Source organism: Humulus lupulus, chromosome 1 (assembly GCF_963169125.1).
Source record: "Humulus lupulus chromosome 1, drHumLupu1.1, whole genome shotgun sequence".
Classification (NCBI taxonomy): domain Eukaryota; kingdom Viridiplantae; phylum Streptophyta; class Magnoliopsida; order Rosales; family Cannabaceae; genus Humulus; species Humulus lupulus.
Window position 1 is genome coordinate 74459490 of NC_084793.1, and position 25118 is coordinate 74484607.

Below are 25118 nucleotides of genomic sequence, written 5' to 3' on the forward strand. Positions count from 1 at the left end.
ATCACTAATATTGCTATTCTTTGACACATCATCATGCCAAAAAAATTGGTATAACATTTGCCCCTAAGTCAGTTTTTGTGCTTTGCACAATTCTGACTTAGTTATTCAAGCAATTTCCCCATTATTTTTGGTTATGAAAATATATGATTTTGGTGAGAATAACAAGCACGATAAGGACCACTTGTTCTTCTTTTATTCATTCTCATGTATGTTTCTAGATGAACATATCCCTTCTTGTTGAACACAACGAACAACCTTAGCACTTTTTGAAACTAGCGTATTCAATTATGTGGATGACTTGCTTCGCTGATACTAATAAAATCTTCACATTTTTCTTCTACCCGTCTATATTCATTGGACTATATGCGAATAGAACCTAGTAGTCACCTTCTTCATCCCTGTTTGCATATAATAAGTTACTAGTAGGCGAACAGGATTCATGTGCCTATATTTGTATGAAGGCACATGGGCAATCAACTCTGTTCACCGCCTGCATGATATATTCATATACATAAACACAACTCCTTCGTGTATGTGTTATCTTGTATGCATATTAGGCCTGACAACCACCATATTCTATTCGTTCCTTTATTATGTACATGAAGAGACAAGAATATGGATATAATGCCCTGCATATGAACGAACAAAAATATTAATTCGTGTAAATAACCTCACATAATTAAGATACCAGGAGTATAGGTACTCATTGGCGAGTAGAATTTTTAAGTGGCAGGTGGCTTTCTTCTTTTACTTGTTCCCTCCAAGCATTAAAATGTTGGATTTGCACGTCTCTCAAATAACACCAAATAAATGAACAAGGGCGAACAGGACGTGCTTTGCATGTAAAATTTCACTAACAAACAACTTGTCTGTGAAAAGTCCCAAGAGAAATTTCCCCCTCTTTAATTAGCTTATCGCAAGCGGCTATTTTAGTGAACTTCCATAACTTCATATGGTTTTGAACGTACTTTTGTACTCCTACTCGCATGGTATAGGCTAGTCTGTGCGAACATGACCTCTTTTACAGTTTTGTCGTAATTCACTTATTCCTTCTTTTCTCTTTCTATACAATAGGAGGTGAATAGAATATTCTTGTTAGCCTTGCATGCTTTTAACATATTGTTCTTGTACTCCACTGGTTCTGTTCGCTCCTTGTAGAGGAAGTCAGAGCCCCACTACGACATTATCTTTTGGTAGGTTATTTTGTAATATTTTTAATGAATATATTTAATATAAATAAAAATATCATGTTTAAATATAAAATTAAGGTTATTTCATATTTATAGGAAATATTCGATATCGACATGCTTGATGAAACAACCATAAAGTGTATTGATGATCAAATGAGAAAAGTCTGGAGGAGTCACAAGTATAAGTTACATTTATATTTCAAAAAAATTGGAGGAGTAGATGATGTTGAAATGGCCAAGAGAAAACACCATCTAGATCTAAAGGAAGACCACTAAGAAGATTGGGAAATATTGTGTGATGTTGGTGCTCCCCTGAATTTAAGGTAACTATTACCTATCATATCTATATTATTACTTCGTGAGCTGAGTAACAATAATGAGAGATTGAGTAATGAATGATGACATTAACATAGAAATAGTTGATATTGATGCTATTTTGGTAGAGTTTATTTTTCTCCACAAATATATATATATATAGAGAGATTAATATTGGCATTTATGATTTTCCAATGTTAGCAAATTATGAATTACTGTCCCTCATTGTTTCTTGTTAATGTTGATATTGATATAGTTTTCCAATTTTTTGTCATCACTCATTGTTTCTTCTTCAATCATCATACATATGTGGGGAAAATAATTCAGTAATGAAGGTTTGGTTTATCTTAATGTTGGCATTATTGCTTGGGTTTATGATTGAAATAGGTTATGGGATTGAGAGTGATTATATTTGTGGTGAATTTGGTTTCATCATAAATCTTTGAAAGTTTCTTGGAAGCTTTGAATTATGCACTAAACCCACCTCTGACATTATGATTCAGCTGAAATCACCATAGTCCTTTAATATGTTTTCTTTTGTAAAATAGATGAAATGAGGAGCAGGTGATAATAATTGTTACATCTCAATGAATTATTTATCTTTTATAGGAAAGAGCATTAAAGAACACTAACAATTGATCATTGATCTAAGAGGAGGTGAGAGTCAAGAAATGGATCATTCTTTACACCACGACATCACATTCGACATGGAATGGAGTTAACTTCCTCCATAGGTCAAATTGAGATATGGTGTCTAAAGCATTATGATATGGAGAAAGGATGGACTTGACCAGATCTTCATGCATTATATGTAACTAATTTATTTATTAACTTACAATTTCAATAATTTTTATGATTTTTGAATACTAGTGAATAAAAATATGTAAACAGGATGAAAAGAAAGTTTTAAGGGATCAACACTCTCCAGAAGAATTGTCTGATAAAGAGATTATGTAATTGATCCTTGGACGTAGTTCTGTACACTTGCAAGGGTGGAGGCAGTCTTTTAGTGGTACAAGTGGAACTTCAGAGTGTGAAACTACTCAGTCTAATCATCCAATGTATGAGAAGTTAGTTCAATGACTTAACGAAGCAAATAATCATCTTAATTCTACTAATGAACGACTTAGCTTTGTTGTAGACATTATTCAACACAACAATCACATACCTCCATCAGATCAAGCTTCAGGTGCACATAATAGAGATTCACCAATGCCTAAAATTCAAGAGAAACAAGATGATAGTTAGTTTTGTTATGTTGTATTTCATTGCTTTTAACATTATCAAATGTTTTAGCATGACTATTGTTATGATCTATTTTGGATTATTTCCTAATGAATGAATAAATGATAAATCTTTTGATTATTAGTGTTTTAATTTATTTATGTATAAAAAAAAACCTTGTACCTACACTTTTGAAGGCCTTCACCTACACTTTTGAAGGTCTTTACCAACACATAACATGTGAACGAGGTACCATTCAATGATGCCATGCGGCCTCATAAAATTGTGCCACATGGCTCCTTAATAGCATTCCAGTTGGCCTTACCAAAGTGTGTCACATTGCCCTACTATAGCGTGACACGTGGTCGTACCAGAACACATCACGTGGCCGTGCTAGAGCACCCCACGTGCCCTTACTATAGCATGCCATGTGGCCCTACCAGAGCGGATCACATGGCCTAATAGAAAGATGACATCAAGCTCATTCTTCATATGTGACATGTCATCCTATGTGGAAATCCATTTCAATTGCCACATAAGATGATATGTCATTATCAACATTACTTGCTTAGTCATCATCATAATCTCAAATAAGTGGAGTCCACCATATCGTTTACCTACATATATGCATAAGTGTAGGTAAAGACATTTCTCCAGAATCTTTTACCTAACAATAAAAATTATTTGTTTATTGGTAGGTAATGATGTTTACTTACATTTAAAGGATCTTTACCTACAAATATAGTTGGTAGGTAAATGGCCCATTTTCTTGTTCCCTAAGCCAGATTATTAAATTATTCTGCCTTTGCAGCCCTAACTGCATCGTTGTAATATTTCTCGTTATAAAAGTCTCTAAATTCCTCCTAACTCAGAGTATTCACATTTCTGGTCCTGGATATCACTTCCCACTAGATTTGGGCATCCTCCCTATAACGCCCTGGATAGCAAAGACCGTTACACTATGTGTTTTAAATAGTGTTAGATTCTCTAAATGAGTCTCTTGGCTGTGAATGTGTAATTATATGTGATTAATAGTTTAGGGTTAAAATTTGAGGTCAAAAGGGATAACCATTTCAATAAAACGTTTAATTCCATAAATGAGATCCCAAAATAACATTTACAAGGCTAATTACAATTCAAAAGATACAACCAGATGACCTAAGCAGCAAAGTAGGGTTTGACCCTTGTTCCCCTGAGAAACCTCGACCATGGTGGTCGAGCAGCCGCATATATACACATCGCCACCGAAGCTCTCCAACTCATGGCTGGTTCAGTTTCCCTTTCCCCTTACCTGCTCCACAAAGCACCCGTGAGCCGAGGCTCAACAAGAAAACTTAAACATGCTCATAAGAAGTTAATAAGATATTACAGAATCTTAATAAGCATTCCTAGTAGTAATAACCCTACTTATGCATGCACTCTATTCAGATAAGTGACTACAATGTCACCCTAGGGCCTCTGCTCTAAATAAATGACTAATAAGTCATACTAGGGTTTGCTGCCGTAGGATATGTGACTATAGAGTCACTTCGAGGCCCACTTCCCTATCCTCTGAATAACCAGCTTTAGAGCTGGCCCATCATACCCAACGCTTTAATTTTCCAAAGACCACACGGTCGGTCAAGCGTATGTCACACTCCTTATTAGGCCTAACCATATCAGCCAACGCTCAGCGCACTATTGCTGCCATTGACTTATAAGTCAATGCTTTCGACCAGCACTCAACGCGCTATTTCTGTCCTTTACTCATAAGTCAAGTCTTCGACCAGCGCTCAATGTGCTATTGCCGCCCTTGATTTACAAGTCAATACATTCGACCAGCACTCAGTGCACTATTGTCGTCCTTGACTAATAAGTCAAGCCCTTTTCAATCAAATAATGCAAACAAGCATACATCATTTAAAAATTATCCAGATATAGAGCATTCAACCATACTTAATCAAGTAATCACATGCATAATAAAAACCATGCTCATTCACAGGGGCCCGAGCCCTAATCATATCTACATCTAACAACTGGGCCAAGCCCTAATCACATATATCACGTATTGGGTGCAATTTTCTTACCACTGGTCCAAGCAGAAGTTAGTTATCAATGATCCCCGAGCACGATTCCGTCCCAAGCCCTTGCAGTACCCTAGTCACAACCATAATAAGCAATATCAATCAATATCGAATAAGTAAAGACTTTTGGACCGAGTCTAAGTCTTCGGGACCTAGAATTCTACAAAATTGGGTAGTACAATCCTTCCCTAGCCCTTAGGTTTGAGTTCCCGCCACCACAAACCTACTTTGGCCAAAATCTCTAATTTGAGCTGCGATGCTCTCACAAGTGTAGCGAATCCCCTCAAGTCAAAGAGCCCAGCCCTCAATTTTCTCTGGACACGGACCGCGGTGCAGCTCAACAAGCACCGTGGCACAATGGCGGTTCAGGGAACTGCCCCGGTCTCTGGATTCATGAAGGACGCGGTGCCCTAAGACAGGGTCACGGCCCGACCCTGCGAACCTAGAAAAACATCGATTTTCTCCGAGCCAATTCCCTCACAATTCACCCCGAAACGGTACAAAACTTAGAATTGAGTCCCAAAACATCATCTATACATCATAGGCAGCAAAACCCAACTCAAAATCGAGTCATAACACCCTTAAAATCACAAATTCAAGCAAAGCATATAAAACTAAAAAAAACCAAAACTCAGAAACTTGTAAGCTCGAATTACCTATGATAATATTTTTTCAAGGTAAAACACCAGACTCATTGCTATGATTCTAATCTCGCTTGAATACGAGCTCTAAAACTCGAGTTTCCTTCGAAAATGCTAACGAGATTAGAGAGAGAATGAGAGAGAGAGAGAGAGAGAGAGACTTGTATTATTCTGGTTAATGAACTCAGGCTTAACCTTATATTCGAATGGTCCCAAATGACAAAAATTCCCCCACTAAACCCACCTTTCTCTCAACACCCCATAAGGGAAAAAATGTCATTTTCACTCTCTAATCTCACTCTATACCAAAATAATTCTGCTAGACCCGAAATATTGCTATTTCTTCCAAAATACGACTCACGCTACAATGAGTCCAGGTGACTCTCCAAATCACCCAAAATACTCCTTAGCTCTCCCCGAGCTGGGTATTTGACCGCGCAATGGCTAAACCGCTAACTTGCTCCCTAAGATCGCCTCGTACAGAATAACTCAAATATATCCACATAATAATGTGGTCTCAATCAATAAGCGCATATACATTCAAATATTCCCTCAATGGGTCAAAATTACAAAAATCCCCATCTAATAAGAAACGGGCCCACATACATGCTTAGTACACCTAAACATGCCAATATTGTCATATTATAATATAACTTACATCATTCACATAATCATGCATATAATCACAAACATGCACATAATATTTAATTATTGCCTTCCTGGCCCCCTAATCAAGGTACTAAGCCTTATTATTTAAATTGAGACATTACAATTACCCCCTCCTTAGAGGAATTTCGTCCTCGAAATTTTACCTGAACTGCTCGGGATACTAATCCTGCATGTTGGACTTTAATTCCTAGGTTGCTTCCTTGACCTTGATGTTCCTCCATAATACCTTAACCAAAGGTATGGTTTTGTTCCTCAGGACCTTATCCTTTCTGTCTAATATGTGAATTAGCAGTTCTTAATAGGAAAGATCTGCGTGTAGCTCTAGATCTTTGTAACGCAATACATGAGTCAAATGTGATACATACTTCCAAAGCGTCGAAATATGAAACACATTGTGTACGGCCGACAATGCTAGAGGTAAGGCCAATCTATAGACCACCTGACCAATCCTCTTCAGGATCTCAAACGGTCCTACAAACGTAGGGCTTAACTTGCTCTTCTTCCCAAATATCTTCACCCCTTTCCATGGTGAAACTCTAAGGAAGACGTAGTCTCCCACTTGGAAATCCATGTTCCTACGCTTCAGATCTGCATAACTTTTCTGTCTACTCTGAGACGTGAGTATCTGAGCTTTTATCTTCTCAATAGCATCATTGGTCCTCTGAACTACCTCAGGGCCCAAGTATTTCCTTTCCCCCATCTTATCTAGTGAATGGGAAATCTACACTTCCTACCATACAATATCTCATAAGAAGCCTCTCAAATGGTTGACTGATAGTTATTATTGTAGGAAAAATCTATCAAAGGAAAATACTTACTCCAGGACCCTTCGAAGTCCAGTACACATGCTCGCAGAATGTCCTCTAATATATTTATCATCCTCTCACATTTCCCATCTGCCTGAGGATGATAAGCGGTACTAAACTTCAATTTTGTACCCATAGCCCTCTCCAGACTTCTCCAAATCTTGGAAGTAAATATGGGGTCCTGATCTGATTCGATCGACTTCGGAGCCCCATGAAGGCGCACTATCTCTCTCAAATAGAGATCTGGATACTGATCAACTGTATAAGTTGTCCTCATTGGTAAGAAGTGAGTTGATTTGGTGTATCGATCCATGATAACCCACACCAAATCATGTTGACCCACGGTCCTGGGTAACCCAACCACAAAGTCCATTGTGATATCCTCCCATTTCCACTATGGGATATCCAGAGGCTATAATAGCCCTGCTGGTCTCTGATGCTCAGCCTTGATTTGATGACATGTAAGGCACTTAACCACATACTCGGTTGCATCCCTCTTCATCCCAGACCACCAATATAGCGATCGCAAATCCTGATACATCTCTGTGGTGTCTGGATGCAAAGAGTAAGGGGTAGTATAAGATTCATCCAGAATCTCCCATATGATAATAGTATCCATCGCAACACAGATTTGTCCCTTGTACCTTAGTAAGCACATCTCTGACAGCGTATGGTCCCTGGCCACTCCAGCTAGGACATCCTCCCTAATCTTTATCAGTTGAAGAACATTCAACAGACCTTCCTTTATCCTCTCCATAAGAGTAGACTGGAGTGTGATGTTGGCTAACTAGACCACCTCTAACTCTATTCTAGCTCTGGTCATATCCTTTTCCAATTCCATGGATATCTGTCTCGCACTGTATAATTGTCCCAGACCCTTCCGCCTTAAGGCATCTGCGACCACGTTAGCTTGTCCTGGGTCACATAGAATTTTACAGTCATAATCCTTCACCAACTCCAGCCAATGCCTCTATCTGATGTTCTGGTCTTTCTACATAAATAAATACTTTAGGCTCTTGTGGTTAGTGTATATCTCACACTTCTCCCCATAAAGGTAATGTCTCCATACCTTTCATGCAAAGACCACTGCTGCTAACTCTAGATCATGAGTGGGGTACCTCTTCTCATATTCTTTCAATTGACGTGATGCATAAGCAATCACATTCCCTACCTGTCTCGAGGCATCACAGTACACTACAAACTTTTCCTAATCTGTTGGAAGACTTAGTACTGGAGTTGTAATCAATCGCCGCTTCAATTCCTATAAGTTGTTCTAACACCTATCTAACCTCGCAAACTTCTGCTTCTTGCGTGTCAGTTTCGTCAGTAGGGTATAAGTCCTTGAGAACCCTTCCATAAAATGGCTGTAATAACCTTCCAATCCAAGGAAACTCCTGATCTCTGAGGTGTTCCTTGGCTTTGGCCAATCTCTAACTGCCTCAATCTTAGCTGGGTCCACCTTGATCTTATCTCCACTGACAATGTGACCAAGGAAAGACACCTGTATTAACCAGAACTCACACTTCTTGAACTTCGCATACAATCGTGTTCTCTCAGTCTCTGTAATACTAGTCTGAGATGCTGTTGATGTTCTGCCTCTGACTGAGAATAAACTAGACCATCGTCGATGAAGACGATCACAAATCGATCCAAATAATCTTCGATCCATAAAAGCTTTTGGGGCATTAGTCAAACCAAACGACATGACTAGAAACTCATAATGCCCGTATTCTGTACGAAAAGCAGCCTTCGGTATATCTCCCTCCTTGATCCTCAGCTAGTAACCAGATCAAAGATCTATCTTTGAGAATACCGTCTTACCATGCAACTAATCAAACATGACATCTATCCTTGGCAGGGGATACTTATTTTTAATGGTTAACTTGCTCAATTCCCTATATTCAATGCACATCCTCAGAGAATCATCCTTCTTCTTTACAAAAAGGACTGGCGCACCCCATGGAGAGAAACTGGGTCTAATAAAACCCAAGTCTAACAACTCTTGTAACTATACATCAGTTCTATCAACTCGGCTGGGGCCATTCGGTATGGTTCCCTAGACATTGGCTCTGTCCCTGGTGCCAGTTCAATAACAAACTCTATCTTTCTGTGTGGTGGCAATCCTGGTAAATCCTCTGGAAACACATCTAGGAACTCACAGACTAATCTAGTCTCTGCTGGTCCCACTGGCACGACCTGAGTGTTATCTACCACCCTAGCTAGGAATCTTATGCAACCACCTCGCAGTAGGTCTCTAGCCCTCAATGTTGATATCATAGTTTCACGGGGTCCATGCACACTGTTAACAAATACAAAAGGGTCCTCACTCTCCAGCTCAAAGGAGACTATCTTCTTCTTCCAATCTATGGTTGCCCCATATTTTACTAACCAGTTCATATCTAGAATCATGTCAAATTCATTCATAACCAACTCTATCAAGTCCATTGACAACTGTAACGACCCAAAATCACTAATGTGGCTTAAAGGCCTTGATTAGTGTGCCGGGAGGGCATGATTGGTTTATGTGTGAATTTATTGATTTAATGCATGATTATATGATAAGCATGCTTGTATGATTATATGAATGTAAATGTGGTTAAATGTTATATCTGTGAGAACCACATTATTATGTGGGTAAATCTGCAGCATGCGACTTGAGGCGATCCTAGGGAGCGAGTCAGCGAGAAAGTCACAACAGGGCTTAATATTTGACTTAGGGTAAGTCAAGGGGTAATTCGGGTATTTGATAATTATCTGGCTTATCGGGTCATGGAAATAAATATATGGAGATATATTTGAGGTTAGGAGACTTAGGCGGGAATATTGGGGAACATTGCCGTTTTGCCCTCGGGGACGTTTCCGGTACCCTGAGCCTCAGGATTGACTTAATTAACTAAGGTTAGACTAAACCAAATAGAAACCGGTAGAATAAAGCACAAACCGACCCATTTTTCTCCTCTTTTCCTTCTCTTCTCTTTCTTAAGGAAACTACTGAAATCTAAGGGATTTGAGCTGTGAATTCACTGATTTGGGGATAGAGTTTTGAGGAAATAGCTCAGTTTCAGCACGGGAATTCAACCATAAACTAATGTAAGTACTGAATTTCATTTTTGACTAGTTGATTATAAGGTTCATGGGTTGAAATCTAAGGGTTCCTGCGTTCTTAATCTCAAGGTTGAATTAAGGTGGAAAGCTTTGGAGTTGGCTAGAATTTTGCTTAGAGAAGTGATTCTGCTGTGGAGGTAAGCTTGAATCCATAAATTAATCACTGAATTCTAGTGTTCCATTGCTGGTTTTTGTGTTCTTAAGTTCCTGGGTTTCAGAAATCAAAGTGGGATTTTAATGAGTTTTAAGCTAGGTTTTCTGTTGGATTATGTTGCTAGAATCATGCTAAAAGTCTTGAGATCAATGGGTGTTGGAATTAGGGTGCTTTGGGGTGGTTTTGAATAAGGTTAGGATGTTAGAAATGGTGGGTTTTCTGGGCACGAAGGGTTGGGTCGTGGCTCTGTTCTAGAGCACTGCGGCCCTACGAAGCAAATGAGCCAGGGAGGCTCTGCCAAAGGGGAGCACCACAACACCACAGGGCAAGGCCGCGGCGCGTGTCTGCCTTAAGAGGGGCTTGGTTTCTATTTCAGGGGTGGGCTGCGGCTATGTTTCAGGGGCCGCAGCCCTTAGGTGCATTTCTGATCTTTTGGGTATTTTAAGCGTGGGAACCTAACCTAGGGTGCTCGGGATCGATTCCACTACCGTGTTCGGTGGAACTCGATGTCCCAGAAGTTAGAATTACACCCGGAAACCTTTACTTGAATATTAATTCATTCCATTACCTTGGTTGTGACTAGGTGTTAAGCTAGGGCTTGGGAAGCGAATCGAGCTCGGGAGTTGTCGCTCGTAGTCAGTGAACGTGGGAATTAAAGGAAAGAAAAGTACACCCAGTTTTGTATTTGTAAGGGGACTAATGGTTCCCTATCATGTATGCTCTAAAAGGATGGTATTATGCCATGTAAACAGTAAAACACGACCTAAGAGTGCCCAAGGTTACACTAGCGCACAGGGCGCGGCTCGGCCACTGGTAGTCGAGGACAGCTTATTATGCACTGAGCTCGGTTTAATTGGGCCGGAGTCAATGGGGTACACAGAGGGTGCGACCTAAGTTGTTGGCCCTGATAATCATGTAACTTGATCGTTGTTAATGCTTAGTTGCATGTTTGATTCTGAATACATGCTATGCGGTTAATATGAGTGTTAAGTGTTTGATCATGCTTAAAGGATTATTCATCTGTTATTGTTGTTTGTGATGCATATTATGTTTTCTTGATGGGCCTTGGCTCACGGGTGCTACGTGGTGCAGGTAAAGGCAAGGGAAAAATTGATTAGCCCTGACTTGGAGAGCTCTGTGAGTAGAATGTACATGACCAGCTGCTCAGCTGCCACGGTTGAGGGGAAGACAGGAACAGGGGAACCAAAAATGTCTGTTTTGCCTTAGAATGGCTAATAGTTGTTTAAACCTTGGAAATTTTGTAAACTGACTTTCGAACGCTATTCCTTTTTTGGATCCCATCTATAAAATGTTTTGTTATATAGAATGTACACTTTTGAGGCCAAAACCTTTTAATCCCTAGCTCATTGGTGGTTTTAGTATCACATTTTAACTAAATGACTTGATTAGCAAGTCCTGCATCTTTATAAACACACAGTGTAGCGGTCTTGGCTAACCATGGCGTTTCAACTTGGTATCAGAGAGTCCTAGGTTTAAGGGTTCCTAAAGACCAGCTGGATATGTACATTCGCTGCTAGAGACAAGCTCGATTCAGGGTTTGGTAATGTGTATGTATGCTTAGAATGAATTATGAATGTTGTTGTTCATTGGATTAATAGGATGTATAAGATACTGATAGGGCCTGGCCCTTGACTACTGTGTGAAAATATTACGGCATGCTTATTAGCATCGCTGTGATTGTAAATGAATATTTGGATGATTAACTACGTATTGTGTATTGGTGAATGCTTTTATCTTAGATGTTGTGTGGTAATGTTGGGGCATGCTTATCAACAGTCGGTGCATGTGGATGAATGCCTATATTCTAAATGTTTGTGATTGGTTATGGTCCTTTGATGGATTTTGGAGAAGCTTTTGCCCTGTCATCATGGTCTGACTGCCGAGTCGTTAATTACAGATTGACTTGGATAACTATGCGTCCAAGAAAATCTATGCGACTAGACGGCACTAGGTCTGAGACCGGGGGTGATGACCAGGTCTAGATTCGTCCGCCAGTCCCTGAGAATTGGTAGCAAATCATGGCAGATATGCAAGCTCGATTACAGAGCCAAGACGAACAGATTCGTCTACTGTGACAGAAGGCTCCATCAGGGAGTGCTGCCCCTATTGTACCACCTACAGTGGTACCAGTTGTTCAGTCTAGTGAGGTTGGGAATAGGTGGGAGTCGTTATATGAGCGTTTCAGGAAGCAACAATCCCCAATCTTTGAGGGAGGACCTGATCCACTAAAGGTCGAGCAATGGCTAACTATGATTACTACTATCCTGGATTTTATGAGGATAGAGGGACATGACAGAGTGGCATGTGCCACGTATATGTTGAGAAAGGATGCCTGCATCTGGTGGGAGGTGGCTTCACAGACCAGGGATGTCACTACTTTGAGTTGGGGAGGCTTTACAGACTTGTTTAGCTAAAAATACTATAATGTTGCCTTCAGGGCAGCAAAAGTTAATGAGTTTGTGGGTTTGGTGCAGGGTCATATGACTGTTACAGAGTATGCCCTAAAATTTGACAGGCTTGCGAAGTTTGCACCAGATCTTGTGCCTACTGATGCTGCTAGGCAAGATAGGTTTATCAGGGGGTTTAATGCTATGATAGCCCGGGATGTTACGATTACAATGGTACCTGGAGGAACAACTTATGCCCAGACCGTTGAGAAGGCTCTTACCGTTGAGGAAGTGGAGAACAAGATTTGGAGGAAAAGTGCAGTGAGGCGCGAGGGCCGCAGAGTGGTGCCTCCTTATTTAGGAACAGGTAGGGGCGGAAGCCCCAGTGACTTCAAGAGAAAGACTCCTGACACTTCGACCGCTACTGGTCCTGATAGGAGGGGTTGGGGTGGTCAGGGTGGCCGTCAGGGTGGTGGTGAAGCATGGCAGACTTATCCAAAGTGCCCGAGGTGTAGAAGGTGTCACCTGAGCGAATGTCGGGCCAAAGCTTGTTTTGTGTGCAGAACAGTGGGGCATCTCAGGAAAGACTGCCCAATAGTGAAGAAAGGTGAAGCAGGAAAGGTGGATAGCTTGACTCCAGCTCGAGTATTCACTTTGACACAGGCAGAGGCCAAGGCTAGTCCTTCGGTAGTGATAGGTCAACTTTCTAGCGCTGGCTCTCCTTTTACTGTATTGGTTGATTCTAGTGCTACACATTCCTTTGTTTCAAGTAAAGGGATTGATAGATTGTGTAGACCTAGTGAATATCGGACTGCAGGGTTTGGGACTTTATTGCCTACAGGGGAACTGGTAATTTCTAGGAGATGGGTTAGGGCACTGCCGGTGATGGTTGATAGTAGAGAACTTTCGGTAGATCTGATAGAGTTAGACATGGAGGAGTTTGATATGATCTTAGGGATGGACTGTTTGGTCAGATATGGGGCTACTATTGACTGCAGGAAGAAGATGGTGACTTTTGAACCTGAGGGAAAGGATCCTTTTGTCTTTGTGGGTGCGGTGTGTGGACCCCGCGTACCCATGATTTCTGCTTTGAGGGCCAGAGACTTGTTACAGGGTGGATGTAAAGGTTTTCTGGCTAGTGTGGTGGACACTACAAGGTGTTGCCAGCAGGGCCGGGAGAGACCAGGGTGGTCTGTGAGTTTTTGGATGTATTCCCTGATGAGCTACCGGGATTGCCGCCACGCAGGGAGATTCAATTTGTTATCGAGTTAGCACTGGGGACAGAGCCAATATCAAGGACACCATATAGAATGGCTCTAGCTGAGTTGAAGGAACTAAAGATACAGTTGCAGGAGCTTCTGGATTTGGGATTCATCAAACCTAGTTACTCACCATGGGGCGCTCCAGTGTTATTTGTTAAGAAGAAGGATGGGACATTAGGGATGTGTATAGATTACAGGAAATTGAACAAGTTGACTATCAAGAATAAGTACCCTCTACCAAGGATTGATGACTTGTTTGATTAGCTACAGGGAAAGACGGTGTTCTCAAAGACTGATCTACGATCTGGTTATCACCAGCTGAGGATCAAAGATGTGGATATACCGAAGACGGCCTTCCGGACGCGATATGGGCACTATGAGTTCTTGGTCATGTCTTTTGGTTTGACCAATGCCCCGACAACTTTTATGGATTTGATGAACAGGGTGTTCAAGGAATTCGTGGATCAGTTCTTCATTGTCTTCATCGACGACATTCTAGTATACTCCAGGTCAGAGGCAGAGCATGAGCAGCATCTTCGTCAGGTTTTACAGAGATTATGGGAACACTAGTTATATGCTAAGTTTAAGAAGTGTGAATTTTGGTTACTGGAGGTGACTTTCCTTGGGCATATAGTTGGTGCAGAAGGGATTAAGGTGGATCCGTCCAAGGTGGAAGCGGTGAGAGATTGGCCGAAGCCAAGGAACGCCTCGGAGGTGCGGAGTTTCCTTGGGTTGGCAGGTTATTACAGGCGGTTTGTGGAGGGATTCTCAAATATTTCTTCACCAATGACAGAATTGACAAGAAAGAATCAGAAGTTTGTTTGGTCAGAGAAGTGTGAGAACAGTTTCCAAGAGTTGAAGCGACGACTTATTTCTGCACCTGTGCTGAGTCTTCCTTTGGAGGAAGGAAAGTTTGTAGTTTACTGTGATGCATCGAGGATGGGCTTAGGCTACGTGCTGATGCAAAATGGGAAAGTTATAGCTTATGCATCGTGACAGCTAAAGGAGTATGAACAGTGGTATCCTACTCATGATTTGGAGCTAGCAGCAGTGGTATTCGCACTGAAGGTGTTGCGTCATTACTTGTATGGGGAGAAGTGCGAGATATACACTGACCATAAGAGTTTAAAATATTTCTTCACTCAGAAAGATCTGAACATGAGACAGAGGCGTTGGTTAGAGCTGGTTAAGGATTATGAATGCGATATCCTTTACCACCCAGGGAAGGTCAATGTGGTGGCAGATGGGTTGAGTAGGAAGGGCCATGACAGTTGTATAGTTCCACCCAGATCTCAAGAGAGTTAGCTGATGAGATGGCCAGGGCAAAGATAGAATTGGTGGTGGGCCAGTTAGCTAATATTACCTTGTAGTCGACCCTTCTGGAGAGGATCAAGGAGGGACAATTGGTGGATGCGCAGTTGCAGGAGGTTAGACAGTAAATCTTGGCGGGGACAGCTAAGGATTATTCTGTTTCTGAGACTGGTATGCTTCGATATCAGGGACGGATTTGTGTTCCGGAAAATGAGGGGATCAGACGAGAGATACTGGATGAGTCTCACACTACACCTTACTCGCTTCATCCGGGTACCACGAAGATGTATCAGGATCTACAGACATTATAGTGGTGGCCCGGAATGAAGAAGGATGTGGTGGAATATGTGGCTAGATGTTTGACATGTCAGCAGGTAAAGGCTGAGCATCAGTGATCAGCGGGATTGCTTCAGCCTTTGGGTATCCCAGAGTGGAAGTGGGAGGACATTGCGATGAATTTTGTGGGAGGACTACCCAGAACGGCGGGACTTTATGACTCGCTGTGGGTGATAGTAGACAGGTACACCAAGCCAGCTCATTTTCTGCCAGTGAAGTCGACCTATACAGTGGAACAGTATGCAGAGTTTTATGTGAGGGAGATAGTTCGCCTCCATGGGGTTCCAAAGTCTATTGTATTTGATCGAGACCCTATCTTTACCTCTATGTTTTGGGGAGCTCTGCAGAGAGCTATGGGGACCCAGTTGAAGTTTAGCACAGCTTTTCATCCTCCGACTGATGGACAATCTCAGAGAATGATTCAGGTGTTGGAGGACATGCTTAGGGAGTGTGCGATTGATTTTGAGGGATCTTGGAGTAAGTATCTTCTGTTGATTGAGTTCTCGTATAATAACAGTTATCAGTCCACGATTGGATTGGCTCCTTATGAAATGTGATATGGGAGAAAGTGTAGATCACCCATTCATTGGGATGAGATGGGTGAGAGGAAGTATTTGGGGCCAGATATGGTTTAGGAGACCCATGAAGCTATTGAGAAGATTCGAGCCAGAATGCTTGCTTCGCAGAGTAGACAGAAACGCTATGCTGATCCTAAGCATAGGGACGTGGAGTTCCAAGTTGGGGACCACGTGTTTCTATGAGTTTCACCATTGAGAGGGGTGAGGAGGTTTGGAGTAAAGGGCAAGATGAGCCCTCGGTTCGTTGGACCTCTCGAGATCCTAGAAAGGATTGGACAGGTGGCTTACAGGTTGCCCTTGCCACCATCGTTGTCAGGAGTTCATGATGTATTCCACGTCTCCATGTTGCAGAACTATGTTTTAGATACGACGCATGTGCTGAAGTATGAGGACTTAGAGTTACAGACAGATTTTTCCTATGAAGAGCGACCAGTTCAGATTTTTGATCGGAAGGAAAAAGTTCTACGAAATAAGACGATTCCGTTTGTTAAAGTGTTGTGGAAAAATATTAAGGTCGAGGAAGCGACCTGGGAGTTAGAGGTAGTGATGTGGGATCAGTATCCCGAGCAAATCAGGTAAATTTTGAGGACGAAATTCTCAGTAGGAGGGGATAGTTGTAACGACCCAAAATCACTAATGTGGCTTAAGGGCCTTGATTAGTGTGCCGGGAGGGCATAATTGGTTCATGTGTGAATTTATTGATTTAATGCATTATTATATGATAAGCATGCTTGTATGATTATATGAATGTAAATGTGGTTAAATGTTATATCTGTGAGAACCACATTATTATGTGGGTAAATCTGCAGCGTGCGACTTGAGACGATCCTAGGGAGCCAGTCAGCGGGAAAGTCACAATGGGGCTTAATATTTGACTTAGGGTAAGTCAAGGGGTAATTCGGGTATTTGATAATTATCTAGGTTATCGGGTCATGGAAATAAATATATGGAGATATATTTGAGGTTAGGAGAGTTAGGCGGGAATATTGGGGAATTTTGCCGTTTTGCCCTCAAGGATGTTTCCGGTACCCCGAGCCTCGAGATTCACTTAATTAACTAAGGTTAGACTAAACAAAATAGAAACAGGTAGAATAAAGCACAAACCGGCCCATTTTTCTCCTCTTTTCATTTTCTTCTCTTTCTTAAGGAAACTACTGAAATCTAAGGGAATTGAGCTGGGAATTCAGTGATTGGGTGATAAAGTTTTGAGGAAATAGCTCAGTTCTAGCCATGGAATTCAACCATGGGTTGAAATCTAAGGGTTCCTAGGTTCTTAATCTCAAGGTTGAATTAAGGTGGAAAGCTTGGGAGTTGGCTTGGATTTTGCTTAGAGAAGTGATTCTGCTGTGGAGGTAAGCTTGAATCCATAAATTAATGACTGAATTCTAGTGTTCCATTGCAGGTTTTTGTGTTCTTAAGTTCCCGGGTTTCAGAAATCAAAGTGGGATTTTAATGAGTTTTAAGCTAGGTTTTCTGTTGGATTATGTTGCTAGAATCATGCTAAAAGTCTTGAGATCAATGGGTGTTGGAATTAGGGTGCTTTGGGCGTGGTTTTGAATAAGGTTAGGATGTTAGAAATGGTGGGTTTTCTGGGCATGAAGGGTTGGGTCGCGGAGAAAAGGAGCCAGGGAGGCTCTGTCGAAGGGGAGTGCCGCGGGGCCACAGGGCAGGGTCGCGGCACGTGTCTGCCTTCAGAGGGGCTTGGTTTCTATTTCATGGTTGGCCCACGGCTAGGTTTCAGGGGCCGCAGCCCTTAGGTGCATTTCTGATCTTTTGGGGATTAGAAGCGCGGGAACCTAACCTAGGGTGCTCGGGATCGATTCCACCACCGTGTTTGGTGGAACTCGATGTCCCGGAAGTTAGAATTACACCCGGAAACCTTTACTTGAATATTAATGGAATCCATTACCTTGGTTGTGACTAGGTGTTACGCTAGGGCATGGGAAGCGGATCGAGCTCGGGAGTCGTCGCTCGTAGTCAGTGAACATGGGAATTAAAGGAAAGAAAACTGCACCTGGTTGTGTATTTGTAATGGGACTAAGGGTTCCCTATTATGTATGCTCTGAAAGGATGGTATTATGCCATGTAAACAGTAAACCACGACCTAAGAGTGCCCAAGGTCACACTAGCACACAGGGCGCGGCTCAGCCACTGGTAGCCGAGGATAGTATATTATGCACTGAGCTCGGTTTAACCGGGTCGGATTCAGTGGGGTAAACAGAGGGTGCAGCCTAAGTTGTCGGCCCTGGTAATCATGTAACTTGATCGTTGTTAATGCTTAGTTACATCTTTGATTCTGAATACATGCTATGCGGTTAATATGAGTGTTAAGTGTTTGATCATGCTTAGAGGATTATTCATCTGTTATTGTTGTTTGTGATGCATATTATGTTTTCTTGATGGGCCTTGGCTCATGGGTGCTACGTGGTGCAGGTAAAGGCAAGGCCAAACTTGATCAGCCCTGACTTGGAGAGCTCTGTGAGTAGAATGTACATGACCAGCTGCTCAGCCGCCACGGTTGAGGGGAAGACAGGAACAGGGGATCCATAAATGTCTGTTTTGCCTTAGAATGGCTAATAATTGTTTAAACCTTGGAAATTTTGTAAACTGAATTTCGAACGCGGTTCCTTTTTTGGATCCCATGTATAAAATGTTTTGTTATATAGTATGTACACTTTTGAGGCCAAAACCTTTTAATCCCTAGCTCATTGGTTGTTTTAGTATCACGTTTTAACTAAATGACTTGATTAGCAAGTCCTGCATCTTTATAAACACACGGTGTAGCAGTCTTGGCTAACCAGGGCGTTACAACAACTCTCTAAAATCCACTGACACGGGCAGTGATTTGACCCATCTCCTGGAAACTACTAACTCCGCAATGGGTAGTAAGGTTCCGAACCCCACCGTATAATAATCACATGGTCTACACAGTCTATTAATTATCCTACTAGAAACTAAAGAGTGTGTAGCACCAAAGTCAATAAAAATAGAATAAGAGGTTACAGCACTAGAAAGCCGACCTGTCACTACCGAGGGGCTGGCCTCGGCCTCTGCCTATGTAAATGAAAACACTCGAGCTGGAGTCGAGCTGTCTGCCTTCCTTGGTTCCTCCTTTCTTGCTCTTGGGCAATCTTTCCTTAAGTGTTTGACTATCCTGCACTTAAAGCATGCCTTTGCCTGACACTCTCACACATGGCGCCTTTTACATGTGGCTCACTCTGAGTAAGTCCTCCAACCCTCATTGCCGCCCTGGCGGCCTATCTGTATACTACGTGGCCTCCCGTCAAGGCCTGGAGCTGAAAAGGCATCCAGAGCCTTCCTTTTCTGGTTACTAAGGCCTTTGCCCCTACCTGAACCCATAAATGGGGTCCCGTCCTCCTAGTGTCTCTCTTGGTCGCGTTCTCATGCTAGATTTTGTTCTTTCCGCTCTCTGTAGTAAGGGCTTTCTCTACCAACTGTGCATATGTCGTTACCCCAGACACGGTTGTAATGCAAACATCCCAGGTTATCATAGGTTGTTGCCCCTAAATGAACCTTTCCTTCCTTGTCCCATCAGTATGGGCACCAAGTCTGCAACAAACTTGGCTAATGTATCAAATCCTAGTGCATACTCTATCACTGACATGTTTCCTTGTAGCAGTTTACTAAATTCCTCTACCTTTGCAGTCCTAACTGCATCATTATAGTACTTTTCATTGAATACCGTTCTGAGCTCCTCCCAACGCATGGTATTCACGTTCTTGGTATAGGATATGACTTCCCACTAAATTCAAACATCCTCCTGAAGCATGTATGTGGCACAGGCCACCCTCTCATTTCCAACTACCCTCATGAAATCCAAGATAGCGGTAACCATACTCATTCACTATTCATCCTTGGCCGGATCTGCACTGCCCTAAAAAAATGGAGGGTGATGCTTTCTAAACCTTTCATAAAGAGGTTCCCATCTATTCCCCGCCTCAGACATCTGTACTATTATTGGAACCAACACAGGTGGCACCTCTGGCTGAACGTTCCCTGTAGGAACCTGTTGCTCTCTCAGGAGGCAGATCTCTTCTTCGTGCCTTTAAAATCTGGCTTGCCTATCAGGAAACACTTGCTGCCAATTCTTAGGAGTTTATAGAAGGGTATGACCCTAATTATCATTCTTAGCCTGCATTCCTTGGCCGACTTGCAGATCTGACTGCCCTGGAAGCTGGTACCTTACTACAGTAATCAATTCGGCTAATTAGGTGGTAATAACAATACCTCTTGTAGCCCTACGGTCCAAGACCAAACAAACAAGCATTCACATTAAAAAATCATGCTAATAAGCATGTCAGTTCATATTCATACTCAAACAAGGTGCTAATAAGCACTTCTTGACATTTATAAACAAATAACAAAGCTAATAAGCATTTTCTGACATTTATAAGCAACTAGTGATGCTAATAAGCATTTATTTAACATTTTACACTGCTAAAAATGAAAATAAGCATTTTTCTGGCATACATATGCATATAACAATGTTGATAAGCATTTCCTTTGCATTCACAATAAATAATAGCGCTAAGAATCACATCTTTAGCATACACACAATAATCAAGGGCCATTCCCTATCAGTATATCTCATGCTTCCTAATAAGGGAGGAAAATAAGTCATTTATATCCTAGTTAAGCAGTTAAACACGTAACCAAAAAAATAATTACCAAATCCTGGGTCAAGCTTGTCGTTAGTGGCGAGTGTACATGCCCAACACGTCTTCAGGAACCTTTAACCTAGGCAGGCTCTGATACCAAGTTGTAACGCCTTAGATAGCCAAGACCATTATACTATGTGTTTTAAATAGTGTTAGATTCACTAAAAGAGTCTCTTGGCAATATAGGTGTAACTAAACGTGATTAACAGTTTAGGGTTAAAGTTTTTGGTCAAAAGTTATAACAATTTCATTAAAATGTTTAATTCTAGACATGGGATCCCAAAATAACATTTACAAGGCTAATTACAATTCAAAAGTTACAACCAGCCAACCTAAGCGAAAAAATAAGGTTTGACCCTAGTTCCCCGGTGTTATCCCAAATATCGGCACGTCTAACATGGCATCAAACTTGGACACATGGAGCAGACCACCTCGTAGGTTGGTTGGTTTATACCTACAGGGTATATGACAATTTACTGTTCTACGTACTATCTCTAGAGGCTAAGCTAGTCAATAGGACCCCCAGAAAATTTACTGGGCAGTATAATAGCCACTGTCGGTACCCTTGCTAGGAGAGCAGTTGGTCGATATGACGAACATACATACTTGCTCGGATGAACGTAGTTGCACTCACAGTTAGCCACCCGCAAAGAGCGCCCAACAGCTCTGAAGACTTGGTCAAACTTCTTATCAAATAGGATGGTCACTACCTGCAAGAATATAGGGATATTTTCCCATCAGTTATGCTCAAGCGCAACCCCTGGGCCACAGGATCAGTATAAATGCAAACCTTCCACCGCAGTGTAAGGGGTTCACAAAACTTGCTTACTGACCAGTACTAGAAACATATCGAGCAGCCTAGCTTGGTACTTAGCAGCAATTTTGCAATTCTGTATTGTTATTTACACTTAGAAATCTACCTGTATTCACTAGTTATCTTGTGTAAACCCTTAAGATCAATACAAATCTAAGAGGAAGTAGGTTATTGCCAATTCTTTGGGGCGAACCTTTATAAATTATGGTGTTCTTTATTATTTATTGCTCATTATTATTAGGTTATTGGCTCATTTATGGTTCATTGGTTGTCTAATTGAAAGCTCTCTAATTAACTATTTAACTCCGCATTAGTTGGCTAAAAAACCAGTCAACACCCTGAGAACCTCGTCTGTGGTGGTCAAGCAGTCGCATATGTACACGTTGCCATTGAAGCTCTCCAACTCATGGCTAGTTCAGCTTCCCTTTCCCCTTACCTACACAACAGAGCACCCGTGAGCTGAGGCTCAGCAATAAAACGTAAACATGCTCATAAGAAGTTAATAAGATATTACATAATCATAACAAGCATGCCTAGAAGTAATAACCCTACTCATGCATGCACTCTATTCAAATAAATGACTACAATGTCACCCTAGGGTCGTTGCCCTAAATAAATGACTAATAAGTCATACTAAGGCTCGTTTCCCTAGGATATGGGCCACTGCCCCATCCTCTATATAACCAGCCTTAGAGCAGGCCTAACGTACCTAGAGTTTTAATTTTCCAACGACCATAGGGTCGATAAAGCGTATATCATGCTCCTGATTAGGCATAACCATATCGACCATCGTTCAGCGTGCTATTGCTGCCCTTGACTTATAAGTCAATGTTTTCGACCAACGCTCCACGCACTATTGCCGTCCTTGACTCATAAGTCAAGCCTTCGACCAAAGCTCAGCGCGCTATTGTCGCCCTTGACTTATAAGTCAATTCTTTCGACCAGTGCTCAATGCGCTATTGTCGTCCTTAACTCATAAGTCAAGACTTCGACCAGCACTCAACGCGCTATTGTCGTCCTTAACTCACAAGTCAACACTTCGACCAGTTTTACTTATAAGTCAAGCCCTTTTCAGTCAAGTAATGCAAACAATCATACATCATTTAACAATTATCCAGATACAGAGCATTCAAGCATACTTAATCAAGTAATCACAAGCATAATCATAATCATGCTCATTCACAGGAACCCGATCCCTAATCATATCTACATTTAACAAGCAGGCCAAGCCCTAGTCAGATATGTCACGTATTGGATGTAGTTTTTTTACCACTAGTCCAAGCACAAGTTAGTTATCAACGACCCCGAGCACGATTCTGTCCATAGTCCTAGCGGTACCCTAGACACAACTATAATAAGCGATATCCATCAATGTCGAATAAATAAAGACTTCCAGACGAATCCTAGTCTCCGGGACCTCGAATTCTACTAAACCGAGTAGTAGAATGCTTCCTGAGCCCTTAGATTTGAGTTCCAGCCACCCAAAAGCAACTTTGGCCAAAATCTCCAATTTGAGCTGCAGCGCCCTCACAAGCACCACGACTCCCCTCAAGTCAGATAGCCCGACTCTCAATTTTCTATAGACATGGGCTGTGGTGCAATTGCGGTTCAGGGAACTACCCTAGCCTTTGGGTTCATGAGGTTCGCGACCTTGCGAAGCCAGAAAATAACAATTTTCTCCAAGCCAATTCCCTTAAAATTCACCCCAAAATTGTACCAAACCCATAATTGAATCACAAAACATGATCTATACATCACAGGCAACAAAACCCAACTCAAAATCAAATCACAACACCCTTAAAATCACAAATTTAAGCAAATCATATCAAACTAAAAAAAAACCAAAACTTAGAAACTTGAAAGCTTGAATAACCTCTGATAATATCATTTCTAACTAAATAACCAATCTATAAAGCTTATAATCTTCCCTAGAATCGCTACGATTCTAATCTTGCTTGAATCCGAGCTCTAAAACTCGAGTTTCCTTCGAAAACGAGAGACTTGTGTTTTTTTTTAGTTACTGAACTCAGCCTTAACCATATATTCGAACAATCCCAAATGACCAAAATTCCCCCACTCAACCCACTTTTCTCTCAACACCCCATAAGGGCAAAATGTCATTTTCACTCTCTAATCCCGCTCTATACCCAAATAATTATGCTAAATCCTAGAATATTGTTATTTCTCCAAAAATACGACTCCTGCTACAATGAGTCTCGGTGACTCTTCAGATCACCCAAAATACCCCCTGGCTCTCCTTGAGCGAGGTATTTGACCTCGTTATGAATGAACCGCTAACTTGTTGACAACTTTAAGGTCTTGTTGACAAGTCATTTTCTTGGGGATGAGCAACTGCAAAAAAGATTTTGGTGATACCATTCCTTACACAAAAATCTGTAAATGTGTCGCTGTCCAACTGAGTGTCATTATCTGAAATGTTCTTCCTTGGTAGCCCATATATGCATATTATGTTTTTGATCAAAAAATTGAGCACCCTTTTGTAAGTAATCGTAGCCAGAGGTTCGACTTCGATCCACTTTGTAAAGTAATCCACCACGATCATCAAAATCCTCACTCCATCCATTATTGTTAGGAGTTTCCCAGTCAAATCAATTCCCCATACTAGGAAGGGCCATAGGCTCTGCATTTGTTTGAGTTCATTAGGCGTTGATCGAGGAATTTTGGAGAATCTTTGGCAATTATCACATTTCCAAACGTACTCCATGGAATCTTCATTAATCCTGGGAAAAAAATATCCTTGTCTTAGTATCTTCTTGGCTAGACTTTGCCCCTGCATGATTGCCATAGAATCCTTCATGCACTTCTATCATTAGCTATTTGGCTTCTGTTTTAGTACACATCAGAGCAATGTCATAGAATACCCTCTTTTATACATTACTTCATCAATAATCATGTACCTAGCAACCTGCCTTAAAATATGTCGGGCTTTATTTCTTTCTATTGCAATGTGTCGTGTTCTAGGTACGTAGCTATAGGGGTCATCCAGGAGGGAGTATTATCGAGCAGTGGTGTTTGCTCCATCTCGTTAATACTTGGTTGGGCCAGGTGCTCAACTTGTATTACGTTCAGGGTGTATGCATCGTTGGCACTTGCATGTTTTGCTATGGCATCTGCATTGGAGTTTTGGTCATGGGGTACTTGTTGGATGGTAAATTTTTTGAACTATGTCAGGAGGCCTTTTGCTTTGCTGACGTAAGATACCATTTTTATTCATTGAGCTTGGTATTCTCCTAACACCTAATTTACAATCAATTTCGAATCACTATATATGTCTACCGCCACAGCTTTAACGTCTTAGCGAGTCGTAATCCTACTAGTAAGGCTTTCTACTCTGCCTCATTGTTTGACGCGCTGAAGCCGAACCTTAGCACGCAGTGAATACGATGTCCTTTAGGTGTGATAAGTATAAGTCCCAACTCCAGAATTATGCTCATTGGAGGATCCATCTACGAATAGTCTCCAAACAGGCTAGTTTTCTTCATTGTCTTTAGGCTTTTTGCTTGCTCATCCCTTCTTGTATTCCGGTGCATTCAGCAATAAAG